Here is a 21,349-nt window from a genome sequence, read left to right on the forward strand (position 1 = left end):
TATCACTACTAAGTAAACGTTTATCGTTCTATACCTACTATTAAACTGTTTACACATTTTTAATACAAAGTTCCGAATCCTCTTATAGTATGTATTTAGTTACAGTAGTATTCTTACGAAAGGGCATTTAAATATTTGTTACAGTAAATAATATTGTTCTTACGGAAAAGCATTTTAGTAAATTAGAGTTTATTAACTACGGATAAATATATAAACATTAGAAACATATGGATGTATAGGATCACGAAGCCAAAAAAACTACTTACATTAAATAATATGAATTCAAAACGTACATTACAAAATCGAAGTCATAAAAGTAAACACAATATCCAACTTAACACACAGAACCAAAACGATTCACAAAAATCAAAAGCTAGAGCACCGATTCACAAAATACCAGTAACATTTTAGTATACAATTGATGTTTTAGAATTCACCAGTAGTGCTTGTTAGCGTCGCGGTCTGACTGCACTTCACTTAGCACTATACATACATTCACAACTTGTATGTGCAAAAATAACAAGACACTCTAGTGCAGCGGGGTATGAACTAAAAATAAAGGCTTTTTTGTTAAAACGATGCATCTCTGGACATCTCTGGTGGTGCAATGACAAGGGTTGGTATTAAATACAGTTCGACTAAATTTCGATTATCGCTTGCATGCTTATTTGTCGATTTTATTGAGACAATTTTTTTCACAAGTAATTTTAAAGTTCTCTAAGCATAAACCTATCAGAATTAATTTCATTGATTGATGCAGAAACAAAAATAACACTAGAAGACAAACCTTTATCGTATTTAAAACAATTATAGCACCACAATTTAATACGTTTTTATACCAAACCAGAATGAAAAACCATACAACTTTTATGAGCTGTGGAGTCTGCTGTACATAAAACATTCAAACTCCAAGTTTTCAACAAGCAACATTTCTTGTGAAACGCGTCCACGGAATTAGTATGTGTACAGCTAAAAAGAAAAGTCTTTGTACGCAAGTTTGTGACAAGGGGAAGTACTCCACAATAGGCATTGTGCTATCTATTTATCGACTTCTCACAACTTGCACAATAACGTTAACAGACAACTTTTTCAGCGCTAAGTAGGCGCTAAGTACCAGTATTGAATATTCATACTAACAAAGAATATTTATTTGGTCGATTCCAACTACTTGCTGATTCTCCGAATACTATTTTTATAAACCACACTGTTTCACAAAACATCTAAAATTATAACGCCCACACGTCACTTCATTGTTTATTTCATATTTTTATTTGTTTCCAATATTGCAATAAATATTTTGATTCAGTGTGTTTAAATTAATCAATTGAACTATTTTAAATCTCGTCAAAACTTATCGCTTCATTTGGTTATTTTAAAGTATAAATTCAAAACTTTTTTTGCATAAAACGTTGTAAGTCGCGGCGCCACACCGAAAATGGAAAACTTAAAAAAATATTAAAATTCAGAGCAGTTTTCTTAACTTAAAAGTTACTTAAGTTATTTAAGTAAAGAAGTGTTTCCTTTCTTAGCAGAAAAGTCGTGTCTTCTAGAAACAGGAAGTTGAAAAACTAAAGGACGCGAAACTTTTGAGATCTTTTTGTCTACTCCAACTTTAACAAAAGCAAAATGGCAGCGTGTAGTTCAAACAACATGACATTTGGTCAACTTAGTTTTGTGTTAAAGTTTATAAACAGTTTTCGACTTATTTTCTCTTCGTTAATGTCGTACACAAATTGTGGGAGGAAATGAAAACTGAAATGAGGTTTGAATTTGTGTCAAAGAAGAAATTATTTGTCAACCTTTTGGTGGATGAATAAACAAGAGTGGTCCGTAGCACACAGCATTAAAAATGTTACATTTTGAATAACGAATCAGATTTGCCAGACTGACGTTAAGGGTAAACTTATTACGAATATAAAGGTAAAAATATTTTAAAGTTGGTGAAAATAGTGGTGAGTGGAGTTTACATAAATGTGACACCTGCGCTTTAATCAGAGGGCGACGAATGCTGCTTTTTTATTGAAGTGGTGGAAAATTGGACTCTGCTCTGAATGAACGTTGCGCGACACAATGTTTTCGTTCATTACTAAATTAGAATAAAAGCTGTACTGTTACACTCCAATTAAACGTAACATTTATTTATTCAGTCTTTCTGATAATGCGAATGTTTTATCTATTCTATTATTATTATGAAACGAACAGCTAATAGAATGTTGGTATGAAGTTCCATAAGAAAAAATAGTAAATACATTACTAAGAAACGCAACTACACTTACAAACACCTACAAATTTCAATATATTTTTATCTACATAGTTTCTTACTAGCAACACCAGTGAAACAAATTTAGCAGCAGACAGTTGGATTCTACGACAAGTTTTCATGAAGCAAGCACTACTAAATATAGATATAACAACGCAGACTTAGTAGCCGGCGGTGTGCAAAATGTCAAGTTATTCCAGCACGAAGTATGTACATTAAATTTCATATCGGTGTGTTTTACATATTCGAAGCTGGAACTACTGAAAATGAACGTAAAATTTAATTCCCCAACAACACTTAAAGCCTTATTAGCCTGAATTTTGTATGTAGTCCCAGACGGATATCATAGAGTTACGAAAATTGCTGGCGTAAACGTATTTTAGCTAAATATTCTACACAATAGGGAAATTGTATTAAATCTCTCAACGTTGCTGAGCTCCAACGCATAAAATGAATAAAACCACTAATTAAACACTACTACAGATGTCAGACATTAGGATTTCAACTCATATGATTAATTAATAAATGTTTATGAAAAATATTGAGTTTAATTTATTTATTTTATCTTTTGTGAAAATTATAGATTAAATAAGTTATACGATTAAAATGTTAAATACTTGGGGGTGTGTGTAAATATTTTATTTAGGCACTGAATAGTCATTTCGACAGCGATGACAATTAAACAGTATCACCAAAGCTAGAATTATTATGCTTAGCATCTATTTTATAGAACTAAGCTATATTTAAGATAGATATTACAATAATAGATCCCCGCCTAGCTTTACGAGCCACAACAATTTAATCTAAGACTTGCTATTAGATTCAGAGTTTGCAATTAAAACGTTATTCGGCAACAATTTTGGTATTTTGTGGCCGTTGTCGGTATTAAATCATAAGCTGTAGATACTGATGTTCTACATGCTATTAATTTGTGGCTCTCAAATTCGCGGTTAACTTTCACAAAGTGGAGATCCTTACTTCTTATGAAAGTTTGAGATCGACGAAAAAAATGTCTCTGCCAACTACTAGGTTATCTGTTTATCTTGGGCAAACATTTTTTCCTCACTTCTGTTCCTAAAGACTAAAACTCTGTGCATGAATACTCGTAAATTTTTGTTTCGTGTCTTTGTGTTTACGTCAGAATAAACAAAATATTTCTTAAATAATAACATGTGCGCCCATTACGGTGGATGGTCGGTGTGTTTGCAGACATAAGCAAAATAGCATCCCAACTACCTCCCGCAGTTTGTGTCCAGAGCGAAAATTTATAGACTTCCCAAATGCTGTTTTCGTGCCCTTACACACTTTATTACTCGCCTCCCAATGTCCATATTTATTCGTATGAAACAGAAAAACAGGCATACATTTTGTTTTATTTTATTTCTTGTTTTATGGCCGCATACTCAAACGCCTGCTGTGGCTTGGTTTCCGCAACTCTGGCCCGTGTGTAGGAGCATTTGATGCGGAAACTTAGTTAGTCCGGCATGTTACAAATGACGGTCCGTAACGGCGGTCAAATGTTTGCAATACTAGAGTAATTACATAAATAAGATAACACCGAATTACCTTTTCTAGTACTTTGGCACTTGTTTTTTGGGTAGTGGTGTTCGAGATAGGCAGAGATACATTAGGGTGAGCTTTTAATGTCTGCGACATTAGGTTATCGATTAGGGAAAGAAAAACAGAGCTTTCATTGTATTTTTGTCCGGGCAATTTGAACTTTATAAACTTTGTACGGGAGGTAACATAAAATTGGCACTTAGGGTCTCGGGTTTTATTTTTACTTGATACCATTAGCATTAAGTCCTTTTAATTTCCTGTTCATCTATTTTCTCAAACGTGTCTTACTACAGCTTCACACTGGTTTGTGTCTAAAGTGTCCATCTCCTTACTGTCTATATAAACTTATATTGATATCCACGTGCAAGTGCTGACAGCGTGGCGTGCTCTGCGAAACCTCGACATGCCAACAATAGGCATCTAAATCCTGTCCAGTGAAGTTAGTTACTTACGGTCGAACGATCCGTGCAATAGGTTAGCCAATACGCCTATGTATACTAATCTTATAATGGCTAGGTTATATAGAATTCGGGCGATATACAGCTTTATTTTTATATATCGTTAATAAATATTTTGATAACCTATTTGTATGTCAACGCTATTTATGTATAGTTTTTGAAATACTTTTGTATTCAATGTTTGTGTATCCGTTATCACATCTTTAAGTGATTTGGTCACTTCCTCGATTACAATAACGATGTTTATTAAAATTAAACTTCGTATATTTCATTAAAAATATTGTTAACTACCTCGTCGATAATATAACATCCAATTTTTATTGCGAATCACGTCCGCTTTCAAAGTGTGAAGTTTTAATTATTACCAAGAATTCGAAATTCCTCGCTTGTTTCACGGAAACGTTTCAGACAACTGTATTAAATTACGTTTTACTATGGACGATGGTAGTGGCGATAAAAAATACCTTCAGAGTAAGTTTAGTATGCACTGGCTAGTGGCTAGTTTTGGAATGAGAAATTAGTTCTCAGATTGTAATTTTTTGAACAAAATGTTGTTTCACACGTGATGTTAGAGTAGGGCTAAATCAGTGTGGGGCGTGTCTTCGCCACCTGTACCGTGTGGTAAGAGCTGACCTTGCGGCCGACGCCACCGCAACACGCCAACGCCAAAGCCTTTTAACTTAATAACTTTTAAATTATTTACATTGTTCCCGTTACAAAATATGCGTCGCACAAAAAATGCTCCTTTTTGTCCAGTTAATCATTTATTGTATTGTCCTGACGTACTTTCTCGTTAATCCAGGTAAATTCGACGAATAACGAATATAGTCGCAGCACTAAAATTAAATCTGAATTGTTTTTCATTGAATTGTTTTTGCTGATCAAAGAAAGTGCAACGGTGAGAAAAAAAACAAGGTTTTTTGATACACATGACCTATATTCATACTCACTACACAAATATTCAGAAGTAATACGATAGCGTTACAGTTAGTTTCGATAAATCCAAAGCACTAACATAACATTGATTTCTATCGATAGTCTAAGCAATAGTCAGCATGAAGTGTACAGATGTTGAAGGCCTGTATCGGCCGATATAGAAGATTTATGAGCCGTTCCATTACCTTTAATCCGTGCAAGTCACAATCCAGATATTTCATCAATTGCACCAACATTTTAAATATTATTTCAGCATGCATAGGTACGATATATGCATACTAATAACATTCCTTATCAAAAATATTCTCAGAAAATCTACAGAGAATATTTCGTTTTCTTGAAAAATGCTTACCTGGCGAGAAATGTAGCACTTCAAGCAAAGGGACACACGACGCCGACTCGCGTCGTGTGTTTATCACAAGATTTTATCTACATCGTTATATTTACGAAATCCACAGCTAAGGATTTTTACATAGAGTAGACGCTTTTGAAAAAACTGTTTGACACAGAAAAAATTGAAAGATAAACAGACAAATAATAGTTTTATGATTAAGTATTTAACAAGTTAACCACTTCTATAATTTAACAGAAAGTAGAAAGAAGGTAGGTTTAATAGTCTACGTAGATGTCGGTTTGTACTGCTTTCACAGCTTAACTCCTGAACCAATTAAGATGAGATGTAGGATTACTTTATATAGAGCATAGGCTATTTTGGTTTAAGTTTCGATCAGGCAAAAGTTTATTGAGGAAGAGGAATCCAACACTTACATATATTACAAAAGTTAGTCTATAAATAATGTAAGAAACAGTTTTCAATTGAAATAGTTATTTGAATAATCTGTGTTTTATTTGCAAACATTTTGTTTCGTGTCTCGTATATTGTATTGGAACGTGCTTGTAGAATAACGTTTTCAGCAGAGAGCTTGTGTGATAGTTGGAGTTTATACAAAATTCTAATACTTTTATCGTGAACAGACGAGACGTGGTTTTACAAAGTAACCAGGTTCCTTGAACTACGAGTATGTATGTATATTTTGTACCACATTTTGTATGACAAGTTAAACACGCGTGTTTGAAGATTATGATACTTTTATCTTCGTAACTACGTTTTGTAATACATTCCTAACTTTGAACCACATCATTTTGACAGTGAAATATTTGTACCTTTTGTTAAATAAGTTTGAAGACTTGTATTAATGCGAAATGCCCTATTTACAGTTGCACTCTAGTACAATAATAACGACTTTTCTCAACTGTAAATTGAAAGTTACTCATAAATAAAAAGACTAGAGCTTATTATTTATGAGCAACTTTCAATTAAAGTCATTTGTACCATCATTTACCAAAATGTATTTCTATCAATATTTCCCATAAATTTTAAACGGAGCCACGTATAAATATTTATGATCGAGGCTGCACCACCCCGAGATTCTGAGAGAGGAATCAATAATCCAGAGAAATACCGTCATAACGAGTAAATGATTGAGGTGGGAGATATAACCTACATGAGTTGTGTTGTTGCGTTCCAATTTCCCTTAGTGGCGGACAGGTAACCCAGTTACTGGAAAACAATGTGAGCATAAAAATGTAGCTCTGACTAAACGAGCTTATATTAACTAGCTTTGTAACTTTGAATTTTTAAATAATTTAAATGCCTTAGTAACAAATACAGCAGCTATTTGAATATTACCGTTGTTCGGGCTGAGAGTACAGCAGTGTATATTTAGAGAAGAATCTAGCATTGCATCTCTATAACTAGGCATTCCTAGACGCGAGGGTTTGATTTCGCTTTCAAATGAAAATTCCAGAAATGAATCCTGAAAATGGAAGGTGTGGGAAGCGATTCTTACACCTTCCATTGTCCTTGGATTAACAAAGGGTAGACTACCGAACCTTTCAGATAGTTACACCTCTTTTAATTTTAAAATAATCTGATAAACGAAAGTTTCCACCATTTTAAAGCGTATCCACATAAAATTAATAGCAAATAGTTCTACGTTGCACAATGGGCTCACTGCATAAACTTGACAGACAAAATATTTGTCCAGCTAGTAACAGATACTACGCACAACAGCTCCTGTTTATGTTCAGTCCGCACAATGGACTGCATGTTGCGCATTGGGGAAATAGTTGCCTTCGTATTATACAATTGCATCGCGCGTTGAACCCGCTTACGGAAAAAATGAGGCTTCTCAAAAAGATTTTTAAGTATGTCATAGGTTATTCTGTGCCAAGAATGTAGTACTTAGGTATTAACTATGGACAGAAAAGTTTTGTTCATAATGTGGCCCCGTCGTTTTTTAAATATCTGTGCACCATCCAACCACTACAAATTTTATTGAACATTATTAATTTTAAGATATTAACATACAGAAAACTTTACTCTGTAGATGTTGAACACAGTACAGAAACATTCCTCTGCTCCATATTTTACACAATGTTAGCGTGGTGACATACGAAGATTACAATTCACCAAGGACTTGAGTTAGAGCTTTAGCACAAGTTTAGGGATTTCGGGATGTTCTCCGGTCAACAGCTCAACAAAGAAAGAGTTTTTGTAAAACAGCTGTTTTGTTTCGTTTTTTATTTTGTGTTTCGCTTATGTTTTGGTCGGAGCAAAGGCATGGGCTTTTACGGCCTCTCACATTTTTCACATTTTCCCCTTCTAAAATAAATTACAGATTTTACTATGTTTGCGTCCGCCCATGGACCAAGGGCACTTTATAAACTCATTAGGCCATTATACAGGACGGTGTGTATGGCGTAATGGTTTACTTAAACATTACCTTTGCTCAGAGTCGCGCCCGTTATCGTTTCACTGGAAAACGTTTTTTTGGTGAACTCATTTTACCAAAATATAAACGGCCTATGGTTAAATCGATACGACGAACTTATTAGAAACCTATACAACTTAACTGACAACAGAAGCATTATCAGCACTAATTAATAGATCCTTATCCAACACGTACATAACATGTAATGTCCGAGAGTACAAGCATGCCTGTTAAACTGTGATTGTGTGCGCGATAATATCTAATACGGTACAAGGATTTACGCGATCAACACCTTTGTTGCTTGACGTTCAGACTATGTTACTACTCCTTTGATCTCAATCAGCTTGTTAATCAACGTATCGTATTAGGTACTTGTTTATGTCGATCAAGTGTCGCGAATGTATAGAACACGATTTTCGTGGTCAGAGCATAATGTAGTTGGTTTGTTAAGTTTAGTGAATCTAGAAATCATACATATTATTTGAGCGGTAAGCGATCAATTTTAAAAATAGCATTTTGTGTTTTTAAATAATCACACAGCCTTCCTCTACCTCTATAGGTAGGACATAAGCCTCTTACGTTTACGCCAGACCTCTATTTTTTAACACTCTTCAATCAAGTCATTTTATGCGTTTATACATTCCTAAAACTATTCAATTCTAAATAATAACATAGTCGTTAAATCTAAGTTATTTATTTAGTTATAAGATTTCTAGCTGTTTGTATTATGCATTGAAGTAAATAAAATCAATAATGTTATAACGTCGGTATATCGAATACTCGGGCAGGTGCTAAGCAACTGTCTGCAGCAGTGCAGTGTTCGTGCTCGTTACAGTTTATTAAAGTACTGCACTTATGTACACAAACAAACTTTAATATAAATGCGCATCGGGTGCACTGTATAAATAGTCTGCTGTTGTTCGAAGGTTGCCAATATTATTACGATTATTTAACGACAAATATCCAAAGTTGAATTACACTGTAACATTACGTACTTTAACATAGATAACTTTATCAATTCGATGTGTTTTTTAGCTAAGAAAGTCAAAGTCAAATATTCTTTATTTCATAAACTTTAACAAGTATTTGAAATCGTCAAAATATTTTTTATCTCCCACCGTTTCGGAAAAGCTGTTGCTCGTGAGAAGAGCAAGAAACTCACGGCTTGCTCTTTCTAAATGTCAATATTTCCAAATTAATAACAATGTCATAATAATGTTTAATAACATACATATGTTTCCATTTATGTAATTCTTTTAGAGTGATTTGTTTTTCAACTCATCTGATAAAGTAGGGTTAGCACTTAACCTATAGCAATGCCATTTGTGAACTCCAGACAACAGAAATTTTCTTCGAAAACTGTACAGAATAACACTTTCTGCAACTAACACAAACTGTCAGAACTTCACCAAACAAACTCGCCAATAAAACGTATAACGTATTAGAAATTCCAAAGATAGTCCATCGAAAAAACTACGAATTAATTGAATAAAAGCAAAATGCATAAACCTTTTAGCGAGTACAGCGTATTTGCAGGCTGTTAAAAATAAAACATCGAAGGTACGAACATACGTCGAACTAATGCGCAATCACTAAGCAAGTAGGGTTAATGGACTAGTGATGCTACTATATCAATAGGAAACAAGATATATGAGCTCTTTACATGCCATCTCGTGTCTCTGTGAGTTACTGAGCGCTGAGTGGAGGCCATCAATAGATACTTCATCATTACAGCTTACGTACAAGATACTGCTCACAACACTACGAATATCTCATCAGTTTTATCCCACCCGCTTGCCTTGAAAGCTCCTAGCCCTTGTTATAAATTGTCGCCGATTGCCAATTCAAAACGATTAGCATTTCCATCCGATACGAACACGGTTTAACGATTATACCGACATTTTTAGACTTATGCCGATAGCGAAATGAAACGATTTCACTCGTTCAAATTTTCCTCGTACAGTGAAAATATGAAACTCATTGGTTGGAATAAAATTGCGTATTGTCCGGGAAGTTTAATTTTGTTTGAGCTTGCAATATAAAACGGCTTTTGATATTTGTACTCATAATAGGTAAGTTCAATGGATTTCATTAACATGCAAACATTTACAGTTTTCATTTAAAATTTGCTCAATACATCTGAATATTAATTATGTGGAAACGTTTTATTTGCTACAATTAATGCGAATGACTTATTGGTGCAAAAAAACGCTTTATATAAATATGTTAATGCGTTTTAATGCAAAACCCAATAAACTCAATGTAGTGGAAAATGCGTTTGTTAACTTATAAATTCAGTGATTCAATAACGGCAGTTTTCGGATTATTGAAATTAAATTATTGCAAAGCCACGATACCTTTAAGCTACTTGGTTTTACTTAAATCACTTTCTCAAAAACAAATTGTAAGTTCACAATATTTAAGCACTTTCATCTGACGCAAGCCAATCCAAAGTTAGTTAATAAAATACTGTAATTAAGTCTTGGACTTTAAAACAGTGCGGATAAACGGGCTGTAAGTTACAAGTCCGCTTTGAAATAAGTTTAGTATTCGTACAGCCTGATTTATCACACTTCGGCGATAGCTTAACAACTTTATTGTACTGAAACGCTTCCAGCAGTATCAAGTAGAACAGATTTTTCAGAAATAAACCCAATAAGAATAGAATTTACTACGTGCGAACTCAGCCTTAACAAAACTTTTACGAGATCCTATTTATTGTTAATATGAAGATCGCTCCAAGAATTATTTAGATAAATCGCTGGTTTACTATATTTTTGAAGAAGTACGTATTTGTAACAATAGAACAAATAAATACAATTTTAAATATACATTTTATTATGGTATCGAGATAATAAAAATATATTAATAAATAGTTTCTCCTTTAGCTACGGAAGCTTAGAAAAAAAACATTTCTTACTAAAACCTATTATTGGCTAAGAAATAAAATGAACTGAGAAAAGCTGCGTATTTTATTTTATTGTAGCGTTTGTCTCCATGATAACACTTCGAAAAATATATAAATTCATTGTAATTAGACTTATTGTATTATGAAATATTTGCGTTAGAGTGTTTATTTTATTAAAAATAGAAAAACGTATGATACTTTGTGATGATACGTGATATTGTGCTGTAGACAAAACGTTTTTAGTAATGTTGCATTATTATGTTAAATATTCGACATCGATCCACTCGGGAAATAAAGTTTTCCTTTACATTTTGCAGATAACATCCAAGTATCTTAACATGTGTACGAAATATCAAAAGTCATTAAATTTTTGAAAACTGCCCACAACACGGCAGAAGCGGATTACTAAAGTTATTTTATATTGTTTAAAATCCGCGTAGATTATAGATATGCACCCATATCATCATGTTTTGATCATGATGCCCTTTGTAATAATTGAGATCGTATCAGGTTATAGTACGAGTATAGCGTTGATTAGTTTATATATCAATAAGCTCTCTCTGCGATCTTGACATAATTGAAGCACTTGACGCAACAATAGTCCTACGAGACATTGATTGACGATCAAAAGGTCTAAGTTCAGGCCTATTGAACTTAGCGGTAAGTCCAATACGGCAAGGAGCTAATTTCAATTCAATGAGGTAATGGCATTTAATTACTTAGTTGTTCCTTCAAGTATTGTTAGTTTTTTTGATTAGAAATCGCTTTTGGGTCGTGACTCTTAACTGATTTTTGTTTCTTTTGAGGTTTCTTAAGTCAGCGTTTTTAGAAATTATTTTTAGCGAAAGAACTCAAACTCTACTGAGGAGACTTTGTATTTGAATAAACTTGTACTATTTTTTCTGTAATTGTGACCAGAGATACCTGCTATAATAAATTATTTAGCTACCGAGATGCCTACACAATATATCTTTCCTTCCCTACACCAAAACAGTGTTAAAGAAATAAACAGGCTCGTTTACAAAGTAATTCCCGTTGATTACTTATTGATTTAACAGCAGTTAGTGTGGATTAAAGACAAATGGCTGTTCCTTTAACTTATTACGAGGTAGCCGGAGTGCCTTACTATGGACAGTGCATATTAATTAAGAGCGATAATGTGAAGGCATCGCCCTATTTAGAGTAGACTGTAATGCTACGTTTTAGTAGTTTAATTGCTTTAATAATCGTAAATATAAAAGGTCGTTACCAAAGGTGCTTTTTTATTATTACATGGTTAAGTTTGACTTTCATACTTCGGCATTCGTAGTCAGCTTCGTTCATCAGTTAGCAAACGATCAATAAGCAACTCTTGACGCGGGTGCTCCATCTTAGAGAGACCACCTAATAGTATTTGTGCTGAATGTTTCAGTGCTTTAATGAGTATGCATTCGATATCATGGTACACCTACACAAAAACATGTACTTTAATGTTAATAAGCAGTGATGCCAGAGTACCGTCGACGTCCCACGTTAAACCAAACCCACGCAGGCGAAGTAAATGATATTCTTTTCAAAACATTTTTCCAGTACTACATTAAATAATTAAATCCTCATCTATAAATTCCTTTGTGGTATGGTAAATAAATGAAAGCCATCGACTAAAACCACAGGTATTCCAATTCATATCCGTAGTTATATTACTATCATAATTAAATATTAATTTGTACATAAATATTTGACCCTCATTTTAATGCGTGCCATTAATATAAAACAAATTATTTCAACTCTATTTTGCATGTACACCGAAAAATTATTCAAAGCTATTAAAATTTACCACCTGTTTGGATACAGTTTTGAGTATAATTATTATATTATCGAGATCATTAAAAGTTATGCATACACAATTAACAAAAATAATTTATTTTTAGTTCTTTAGGTCTAATAAGAATTAGCTAATATCTAAAGAAGTAGTTGTTAATGTAGCTAATCTAGATAGCTACTGAAAGACTCAAGATACATGTTTATTTATAAAAGGCTACCACACTAGAATTTAATCTCAGTTACATTGTTAAGCACTGCGATAGTGCGATCTACACGGAAGCAACAATTTGGCACATCTACTCAACAAATGTATACGGTAAAAGCACTTTTAATTAGCTTAAACGAAAACGTACTGCCATTAATATCTCGACGAACTCCAGAGAGTTTGAGTACATTTTAATTGCACTGAGTCGCTTACTTCATGGCCCCTCGGTGGTATCGTTAGCAACCTGACTAATAGTTAATCGGAGGAGTAGTTTGAACATTAACTTTTGTACTGTTACTATCCTGATCCATTTTCTGTGAAAAGCCTCAAATGCCAATATTAATATAGCAGGACATATCGAAATTATGCGTTTTTTTTTCTTTTTAGTACGTGTTTGATACACTTCTCAGAGGGATTCCTTTACAATATTAAAGAGCGGGTTCTTGGCCTCAAATACGACATAAACTATTTTGTTCAGAGAAGAGAGAAACTGGCCAGAATTAATCATAGGTTAGATTACAGATACAAAGTCACAAACATTGTTGCGTTTGTCAAAAGTAAGCTCTTAATGTTAAAAAAAATGTTTTAGATTCCTTGTATATCTTTTTATTAGGCTCGATTACGGTTCCCGGTTATTAAAACAACCGTCAAGCTACCCACACATTTAGTTCCGTGAACCAGTTCGACAATTACTTTAAACTAAACATCGTCCTCGTCTAATACAAACTAAAGTTCAAGTCCAAACTACCGTCTTGCTTTGTCCTACTCCATGAAAGCCGAAACAAAGCTCCGTGAGTGTCGCTTTAAAGCTTTATTTAAAAACTAAAACACCACTTGTTTTGCTAGAATAGAAATATGCAAACAATCCTATTATTATGTAAACAAGATGTTTAAATACTGGAGCTTAAGCTAGCACAGTTTCATGTTCCGCTGAAACCATTTAACAAAGCCATTGAAGTTAAATAATAACGTGAAATTGAGCAGAATTCTCTCCGATACTAAATGTTTACTGCATAGATACGGAAACTACAGCTCAAGAACGAGGTCTTGTGTTACGGGTTTGTGTTCAAGTAAATAAGCGTTTTGGATATTTCGAAGAAAATACACCTCAAGAAAGGTGGCTCCAGCTGTTCAAAGCATCAAGTCGCTTGGAATACAATGTTATAAAATCCAGTTTCAGATGTGGTTTAGTAGAATAAACGGATATAGCTGTAACAAAATCATAATTTTTAAGACGTTGATATAAATTATGCTACTAAAAACCTGTCAGTATGTTTATTCCTCCGACGTAGGTACTTTATTTCGTGCATTATGGATAGAATTATAATATTTATTGTCTGATTTGTTATTTTGCAAGAATAGTCGTTTTTAATGTTGTTTTAATGTCTTTGTTACGGCGAAAGGAGAGTAAGAAGCGCCGTAATTTCCAATGACCCTCTACCAAGACTCTTCCGATAACATAACTATCCCTTATTTACCAATAATATCGCCCAAAACAATAACAATCATTCAATATTCCTCCGATATTCAACTTACATAATATATTGGTATAGAACATGATACGCTTATAAACATGCGAGTCATCGGCTATTTATCAGACGCCTCCATGCCTGTTTCTCCCTGTGAATCCATTAAATTTATTAAACAAGGATTATGTTAACCGTTCGCATCTCCAAAATTTGTATCTAAATCTTCATCATATCATGTATTTTGCACTCTCTTCTGGTCGAATATTAAGTATCACTTTGCTCACATTAGCATCTTTGTTTTGTCGGCGTGTCATGACATAAAGGATCGATAAGATAATCATAAGGAAAGGAAGATATCAACTATTATTGTTCTTACACTCTTAATTTACACAATCGGCGAATTGATATTCTTAAACGACAAGCGATGATAAAAAGAGACTTGCCGAATCTTTTCAAAATAAGACAGCACTAGTACGAGATTTTTGTGATTCCGGAAAAAAAATATGATATAAAAATGTACTTTGTTACTGGCTTGGCCACAACAATATTCTTACGGTAAGTTTTGGACGTTTATTCAGGTAATAATGAATGTAAACTTCGTGAGAAATGTTTTATTCACGCATTCAAATAAACGTAAATATACTTTAATTGCAAATAAGTATCACTAACTTGTTATATTTTATACAATCTATTTTTAACATAAATGATGTAGAACTGGGAACAATGACTTTCTCAAGCCATATAAGGGATTTTAGTAGCTCTTTCCCCTTTATTTTTTTTCAAAAGAACTTCTTAATAAAACTACCAAGAACAACCCAGCCTCTTGTTAGATAGACAACAGACATCTGTTTTTTCACGTCGCATGCAACATCTCTAATTAGCAACTGGACGTAAGGACCCATCAAGGCTGAGTACACTCGAAAAAAATATTCATCTTTCTTCTTAAACAAGTATCTTAGTTCATTACAACAACAGTAAATAAGGCTCTATCCGCCGAGACCAAAAAACTTTGTGAATTCATCTCAATTACGACTCGCCTCGATAAAGTTACTTCTTATTAGCAAACTTGTAATATAAAAACGTGATATTCATATATTAATATAAATATCATAGCTCCCGGCGGACGGTTTCGTCGATAACCCTCCGAGAAACCATTCATTAGACGACGTTCATTTATATCCCATTTTCTATTGTAACTGCTAATTTAATGTATCTATCGAGAAAGGATTTGTGAACTAATTTATATATTCACTATGATTCATCATACGTATTGGTATTATAGTTCAGTATTTGTACCACTTTGATTGTATTTTTTGTTGCTGTTACTTAAATAAACCGATTCTTAGCAGAATGAACTTCATGTTTTGAATTTTGTGATAGCAAAATAATAGAATGCTGAAAATTGTATTATTCGTAACAAGCAAGACTTGTGCAAGGGTTATATTAAAAAAACTTCACTGTTACCGAGAAATCTGTACATTTAGGACCAACCGTTTGAAACATGCTTATGCGCTGTAAACAACATTTCTTAGTACTGAAATTTAAATATTCTCCATTTTCGTAAAAACGTTGTCATTTTCCAGTATGCATGGAAAAGTGATTTAAAAACTATGTTAAAGGAAAACCAATACTCGTTTTCTATAAAAAAGGCACATTTGTCCATTCACACTTCTTGTTCGACAGTAAAACGTAGACTGCAAAGAATCGGACTTCATTAGACGAGACTATGAACAGAAACAAACTATTACAAGTTTATTTACAAAGCAGTCATCGCGTTCAGTACTTTATTGTAAAACTGTTGTTCTATTTAACATCCGCAACTTTGCCATCGGCCTGATTGCTTCGCGACAAAGAGAGCCTTTCAATTTAGGTGTCGTAGTTTTTGCAAGCGGACAAAGTTTTTACGTGTACGCTACAGGGCAGGCGTGAACTTATTTCTGTTACTTTAATTTTAGGTCTATTACATTCTACAAATACCAGGTTCCTATTTCAGTGCTAATTTTTATACTTAAGCTTCCGTGATTTGAATTTCGATACAATAACTTGGCTTCAATACAGTATGTTAAGAGCACAATCAAACAAATACAGATGCTTAGGGATCTAAAATTGCCAAATGTTAATGGTGAAATCAGAGAGAACTGTACCTAAAATTGTTGGTCAAAACAATAAAACGGGTAAATAATACTTAGTCAGTCTTTAAATAAAAGTTCTATTCGTTTTTCTATTGACGAGATCATGAAAAACCAAACGTAATGTTTTTTTGTGATTATTGATTGCGAAGTAAACCGCTTCCCTATTCTATTGACAATGACTTCATATTTTCCGGAAATCTGAGGAAAGATACTGTTATCATAACATTGTTGTGTTTTCCTCAAAATAAATAATGTGTTATTTAATTATTTCTTAGAAAATATTGATGACACATGATACGAAGTTTCCCTAGAGAAGTGAATAAGTAATGAAAATTCTTTGAATTAATGTTCTTTAGAAATATTTTGTTACAAATAATAATAACTTTAGGACACACTTCTTAGAAGAGGTGACACGTTACAAAAATATAGCTTAAATAGATATAATAGCTTTTCAAAGAAAGTTTGCTATTAATGTAGGTGCATTGAACTAAATCATTTTCTTCTTCTGATTTCGTGATCAAACATTTACATTATCGGCCAAATCCTTTCAACGGCATAGTAGAGTGTTATGTTTGTGTATATGAATTCGTAGTATTAATCACTGTGGCGTCCGTATTTGTTTACACAGGGGACTGGCGATTTTCTCCGCAACTATTCGACATGCGGATACGATGTGGTGTTCCAATTACAGAGGTAATATTTTAAACGTCAGCTTTGTTGGGGTGTTACCAAAGTTGTCGAATAGGATGTCAAATAAAGTTGGCAATATACAAACCCATGTTGAATTAATTTCACTGCCGTGTTGTGAATATTTTCCCGAATTTTCCCTTTTATATCAAAGCATCGAAAATCACAACTGTACAAAGAATCGAAAAACCCGCAATCGTCAAGTTTATAGATATTCATGTTTTATTTACTGACGAATATTTACAAATAGCGTGTAAAGGCTTCCATCAAAAATATGTTTTTAAAAAAAAATCTTCATTACGCTACCTGAATTTTACTCGACGTTAATATGTGGGCCTCATTTTTTTTACCTATATTTAACACACTCCTGAACTGAAATTGAAAACTGAAATTATGAGTTAATTCGGTTAATTAAGGTTTTAATTATGTAAGCAGTAAGCGCAGTGTATCGCAATGTCAATTTAAAAGTTTGCAATTACAAAGCGTGTGTTGAACTTAGTCCCAACTGCAGTAGGAACTGTATCCGTAGTTTAAGTAGGACAGTTTATCGATCAAATGTAAGCTCCCGCCAATGACCTTTGAGTCGTTAATGAGTTCTAGTTGCGGCTTCACTGTTGACTTATCCAGACACAAGGAATACCCGAGTATGTGTGCCGACGGCATGAATAATTAAACATTATGGACTTGGTGACATATACGGGATTACACTTACATATATTATTTGAGATTAAACTGTTGAATGTGATGAGTTTAGACGACGATATAGCGAAAATTTTACGGTAATCTCGATTTGTAAAATTTAAGGAAGAAGATATTTTTGTTTTGGATTTACTCAAATGGTAATAGTTCAATGTTTACATTATTCCTATGGTTGTAAACCTTGATGCTTACAAAAATACACAAGCAACTATTTATAATAATATTTTTGACAGAATTTGTCTGGATTTGCAATGTAATGCAATATACTCATATCTGTAACATGAGCGATGAGTGTTTATCATTCTTAACAGTTACCATAACAATATGGCAGATCACATTTCTACGAGAGAAAGTTTAATCCCCAGTCCCCGCGGTTTAACATGAAAATATTAAATGTAAGAAAAAAATGAAGCCGAGAGATAATACTAAATTCCTTCGGTATCTCGCAACATTTAGCAGTAAATGTTTATCTGGCGAAATACACCCTTTCCCAAAGTATATACTGACAGTTATTTTTAGCTTGATGGGCCTCCAAAGATTATTACAATACTTATAAGGTTATATTATTATGGTCAGGCTTTTATGTGGGAGTGGTATTATACCAAAAATAGTACAGAGTTGATGATAATAATATGTTCCTTGTTAGGCTTTTTATAGATTATCACTTTTATATTCGCATTTTACTGATTTGTTAATATTATATTGACAAAATGTTCTCTAATATATAAATAAACACAAATTGATACAACCGTAATCATAGCTACGAATTTAGCCTAAATATAATTTAAACTTCTGTCGGGAAATACGATATTTGCACAGAATATTATGAGTAAATGTGAAATTAAATTATTTATCGTAGTTTTGAACTAAATGCCAGGCATGTTACCGCTTGATGTGCATTCATTGATCCCGCAATAATTTCACGAATATGAATATGTAATGTAATATCCTTTCCAACTACAAAATCGCTAGTTAATTGTACGTGTGCATGCTCTATGAAGAATTAATTGATTAAAGTAGAATAGCGTTCCTTTTTCAATCCATCAGTTTAAAAAATAAACTAGCTTTCATTCATACGCAAATCCATTGTTTTAGCCGCAACTATTATGAATGAGGGATTTTAATAATAAAGTTTTCCCATTAAAATATTTACAAAACATGAACAGAGGGCTCTCGTTACTCGTTTATGACTGCCTACACTGCCTACAGAGTACATATACATTACTATATTGTTATGAATATGGAGTTTGCTATTTACGCGTGTAAGTACTGAACTGAACTTTTAATTAAATGCATTAGGATAATTTTATATATGTTTTTATTACTATTCAAGTTTCCGTTATCACTTTTGTATATAAGACTTATGCTTTGCGTACACTGTCAGAAATAGTAATTAATTAAAGTAATTCCTGATTAGGCGTCAGCTCAACTTCAGTAGAATTCATGAATTCTAAAGATCTCTAGATAATTAAGAAAGTCCTTATAAACTGGTCCTATAACAATAATATAACCACAAAATTTGGCATACAAGCAACATTCTGTTTAAAAATTATAGAAATTTTGAACCTATTTTCCATAATACCTACTCCTAAAATAAATTTCTAAGTACTTAGAGATTTACGAGTCCAATCGTGTCCTTCCTGAAAAGTTGATTCAGAAATGCCGTGCATAAATATAGAAGACTGCTGATCGAACATCTATGACCTCCGCATTTCGTATTAAAATATTCCCCAATGATATTCGCCGTAAACCAAACGTGACCACTTGAGTTCTGTCTACGTCAGCAAACTTATATGCGGCTTTACTTCATGGAATACTATATATTAGGTTCTGTGAGACAGCACTTAAAGAGGAATAAATATAGAACGATTAACTTGGTCTTAAGATGTAGGTTATAGTAGTCCAGTGTGTTGTAGTAGTTTCAACGTGGTTTCAACATAGTGGGTCGGTTCCATGTACTAAGAACTTAGACGTTGCTAAGAGGTTGCACCAAATAATTAGTTGTAGCATTTCGTGCATGTACATCTGTGTGCAAGTTGAATGTAGGTATCTATATGCGACGTGTAATCCTCAAGATGTGCTTCATACACGTCACATTATGTTTCTAAATTAAACTCTAGAGCTCTGCATCCTGTGCAACACTGTCGCATACATGTATAGTCTTACAAGAAAAGTTATATAATATTATGTATACATTTTAAGTGTTTGTTCTTATAATCATAATAGCCCCTAAAACGTTTTTTGTTTATTTACGTAAATCAACAATTTTTTTTTCTGTTTAAAACGTTCAAAGCTGCAAACCACAAAATATAAATAATCAAATATTTATTTTAGCTCTTAATAGCAAGGCTCTAAAATAATTGTAACACAAACAAAAATCCCACATAATTATTTCGCTCAAAAGCGTAATAAACGTGTCGATGTTCATTTCAAAGCGTTTACGTTTTGTTAAATGAAAATGTTAAATTTTCATACAAAACTGTTTACATTATTTCTTCATCAAGTTAATTACTTTAATTTTGTAAAATGGCTGACCGTATAAAAATGCCTTTAAAGTTGAACTGATGCCTCTGATGGGTAAACATCGCGTAAAATAAACACAATTATCAGGAAACGGAATGTTTATTTTAAAAGTAAAATGTTATTAAAATGTACATCAGCGATGACCCGACACAAACAAGGAAACAATTTACTTTGATAAATATCAAGGAACACACCAATATTGAAACAGTATTTTTTTAGTTTAGGATCGCCTACTTGATGTGAGATTAAACGTGTAACGATGACCATTCTAAAACAATGATGAAAAGAAAACACGCAGTACGGTAAATTAAATGTTTGTGGATAGAAACGTTGTTAATGTGGAAGACCCACATTTTGAAAGCAAAACATTACATCAACGGTATTTTGTGGGAAGTGTTAACCTGGTGTTACACCGATATCCCTTTGTAGGTTACATCTCAGGGCACTATCTAATGATACTATCTCTATATAATTACTAGTACACATTTAGAAAATAGTTTTAACTATAATAAGAATAAGCTCAGACGCTCCATCTCACGATTAGCATGGTTTAAATCATTATGTGTGTTTAATTTTACGAAACAAAAATTTCAATATTTTATTATTATTGTAATGTTAAGGCCCCAAATACCTCAAAGACAATAAATTCTTGTGCCCCTTTCCAAGATAAAATCATCAAATAGCGAAATTATAGTTGAAATTCGTTTTATTTATGTGTAAGCTCTGTAGATCTAAGTAGCGTGACCGTGAAATTGCCTTAATTGAAACAAACGGCCACAAAACAGACCCTTAAGTAAATAAAGCTTATTGCGGGCTTGTGGGGAAACAATAAAAACAGATTGAAAGCCTCTGGTTTCGTGACTTACTTCTCTGTGTATAAACGACTCACGTATCACGTAAGTTTTGATGAATGGACGGATATTTGTTACTCTATT

General features: G+C 33.1%; 1 protein-coding gene across 1 annotated transcript in view; it reads left to right on the forward strand.

Annotated features, from left to right (window-relative positions):
- Positions 1-21,349, forward strand: part of LOC142975552 (limbic system-associated membrane protein-like) — a 122,457-nt gene that overhangs the window by 52,142 nt on the left and 48,966 nt on the right. The gene's annotated exons all lie outside the window — the stretch shown is intronic.

Source organism: Anticarsia gemmatalis, chromosome 9, assembly GCF_050436995.1.
Source record: "Anticarsia gemmatalis isolate Benzon Research Colony breed Stoneville strain chromosome 9, ilAntGemm2 primary, whole genome shotgun sequence".
NCBI lineage: Eukaryota > Metazoa > Arthropoda > Insecta > Lepidoptera > Erebidae > Anticarsia > Anticarsia gemmatalis.